Raw genomic sequence first — 3,373 nt, 5'->3', positions numbered from 1 at the left:
GGGAAAAGACCAAGTTGAGCTCCTATGTCTCGGATGTAGTAATCTTGTTGCTTCATTTCAGACAGGCATATGATGTCCAAGAGATATTTCCTGTTTATCTCTTTAAGGCGTCGAACTGTCGAGTCAATGCCCAGACCTCGACAGTTCCAAGCCAGTGTCCTCATGGTGGAAGAAGTGGTTCTGGGCCCACCGCGCCTCCCTGATCATCTGTAGTCTCAGTCACCTCCTTACAAGCCTCACCACTGTTCTGATTCAAACTGCATCTCTGTCTCTTGCACCCATGACTGCTACTCGCTTCCCCTGTCTCTACACACCCAAAACTGGCCACATTCTTCTCTGCATCATCCAGCCAACCCTTCCTCTTTGCTCCAATTTCCTTCTCCTTCCGAATCCCAAAAGGATCAATGGGATTATACATCTCATCACAAATGAGATCATCAGAGTACATTGTTTGCTTGCCAGCCCCGCTCCAAAGTTCCTCATCATCTGCCTCGTTCTCTATTGCTTCAATGTTTCGTTCATATTCCTCTTGAACTGGATCAGCTTCAGCTTCTTCTTCTCCAGGAATTGGATCTTGGATCTCCTCATAATCACCCCGTGATTCTGTTCTTGTGGTTCATCCTCCTGATCATCTTCATCATCATTATCTCCTCTATCATGTTCTGGACCGCCATTGTTGATTACACAGGCTCCCGTGTCATGGGTAAGCATGCCACATTCTTCGCAGAAACCTCTTAACCTTTCAAACTTGAAGCGTAGCAAGGTGTTGACTCCTGGTGAGAATTGGAAGTGTCTCTGAAAACGAACAGGGTTTGCCACATTCCAGTTGAGTCTGATCCTGACAAACTCTTATCTTCCTCCTACTTCCTCATTGTAGTCCATTTGGATATACTGCCCTATTACCCTTGCAATGTTTACAATGACCTCACCATTCATGTACTGAAATGGAATCCCCCGAACCTGAATCCAGAATGGAATGAAGTTGAGGAGATCTATATCCATTAACGGAGACCACCGCTGCAGCACCAGCATCCTTTCCACAAAGGCCCAGGGTCCTCTGCGAAGAACCGTTTCCATCGCCTCCTCTGAAGGAAAAGCAAACTGGAATCGCCTTCCTTCAATGATTCTTCCACGAACTATTCCTTCAAAACCCCAGTTTCGAGGCATAGAAGCAACAATCGCTCGAAGGTTTTGACGCCGAGGCATCACCGGACGCCCTATGAGGAGGAAACGATTCTCCTCTTCCGCTTGTCGAACCACCTCCGGTGGAAGAACAAAAGGGGGATCATTGAACCCCAAATCAATGTCTTGCATTGCCCTTCTTATGCCGTCAGCCATGACTTGCAATTAATCGCAAAATCGCCAGAAGAAGTAGAGTAGATTTGAGAGATAGTTAGAGAGAAAAAGATAAAAATCCAATTGGTTCAAAGAACCTTTATAGATCTTAATCCCCGCTAACTTCCTTTCAACCGCATCATCACAAAGGAAAGTGGGTTCCTTCATGGAGATAGTGGACTTCGTGGGTAAAATCCATTGAAAACTACCCTCTCTGTCTTCAGATTCACCTTCAACCACACAAATTGTGGTGAGAAATTTCAAGAAATCAAACCGTTTTTGAATCGCCTTTTTCGTCGCCTTTTTTCGCATCGTTTTATTAAAAATAATCGTTTTATGTTAACGAAAAGCGCTGGCTTAGGAAGTTAATGAAACGACAGAGGATTAGGCCAGTGGCATGAGGATGTAAATAAATAGGAAAACTCAGGGTTTTGTTATAAATCAGTTGATGGATGTCCATAACCGGTCCGATCCATTAGAGGCCCAAACAATAGAGAGAAAGGCGGCGGCCGCACATGAGGAGAGTGAGAGAGAGACGGCTTAGGCTTTGGAGAAAAGAGAACTCTATTTCATTTTCCTTGTAATTGTTATCTTTCCATATTATGTATTAGTAGTTTTCCTAATCCTAGTTGGTTTAAGTTTTAGATACTTTCCTTTTTCTATATCTTGTAATCCTTATATAAAGGAACACACTTTATGATTAATGAATACAGAAACTTACAGTTCTAAATCCTAAGTTTCACAGCACGTTATCAGCATGATAGTCCCTAAACACCCTGAGCCTAAAAACCTAATCGAAAACTCCTAAACCCTAATCCTAGCTGGCGACCTTAAACCCTAACCCGACGAACCCTAATCTGTTCTTGCAAGCGTTCCAGCTCGTGTTCATCCGATCAGCCCCAGCCCTAAGGCGTTTCTGATACTAGACGAACTCAGCCTCAGCTCCATCCATTCTCAGCTTGCATCCCGGACAGCTACAGCTCCCGTTCGCGACCCGATAGGAAGGAGACAGCTCGCGCCTCAGCACGCGTCCGTTCCAGCTCGCGTTCCAGATCGTTCCAGCTCGTTCCAGCTCGCGTCCCGTCCAGCTTGAGGTTCATCTTGGTGGTCCGGTTTCTACAATCTGCAAAACTAAAGGTATTTCAAATTCTAAGAACATAATCGAACTTGGTTGATTGTAAAGATTGAAACCCTAAAATATAATCTCTAAAAGATGAAAGCTATAGGATAGTAGATCAATCCCTAAAGAGTAAATCGAAGCTCGAATAAGTTTGATCCCCTAAACCCTAAAAATCGAGATTGATCTATTGATCAATTAAAATCAAAGCCTTAAAGGTTTTGAATCTCAAATCAAATCTCCTTGATCTAAGATCTATTTTCGGAAACCCTAAATTAAAAAAAAACTATTGATTAAATTGAGATTGAATTGATCACCCTGAAATTGGAATTGCTTGATTAATAAAATCGAAACCCTAAAACCCTAAATTGAAAAATCGATTTTTATTGAATCTTGTTTAATTGATTGATCACCTAGAACTATTGATTAGGATTGTTTAAAACTCGAATCAAACCTGAAATTGCGGCCGTGTGGCCTTGATGCATTCTAGGTTAACTGTTATAGACCTGATCATAACATCTCGCGGCCGTGCGGCCTTGTTGCATTCATACCTAAACCTAATCATATTGATTGATTGCAATTGCACTTAGAATCTCATGTTAGGATGGTATTGAATTAAAATCAAGTAACCATGATGTTTGTTCTTTACTTGGCCGTGTGATCATATAGAAACATCTATGCTAGGATTGAAATTACACAATAAACCATATGCATTAGAACAAACCGAACTGAATGCATTCATCAGCCGTGCGGCTTGTTTCCTATTGTGGCCGTGTGGCTTAGTCTTGGCCGTAAGACATATTAATTATCCAAACACTAATAATACTCCTAAAAGACCTAATATAATTAAATCTATGATTTCAGATGTCGAAAATCAATAACTTGGATTTTGCTGCCCTGAATCTCTCTGGAGACAATTAT

At 42.0% G+C, this 3,373-nt stretch overlaps 1 pseudogene; it reads right to left on the bottom strand.

Moving 5' to 3' along the window:
• Positions 1 to 498: 498 nt before the first annotated feature.
• On the bottom strand, positions 499 to 1,428 carry LOC106302961 (annotated as a pseudogene).
• Positions 1,429 to 3,373: the final 1,945 nt, after the last annotated feature.

This window comes from Brassica oleracea, chromosome C7 (assembly GCF_000695525.1).
Source record: "Brassica oleracea var. oleracea cultivar TO1000 chromosome C7, BOL, whole genome shotgun sequence".
In the NCBI taxonomy this organism is placed as follows: domain Eukaryota; kingdom Viridiplantae; phylum Streptophyta; class Magnoliopsida; order Brassicales; family Brassicaceae; genus Brassica; species Brassica oleracea.
This window is presented reverse-complemented; position numbering and strand designations above follow the sequence as displayed.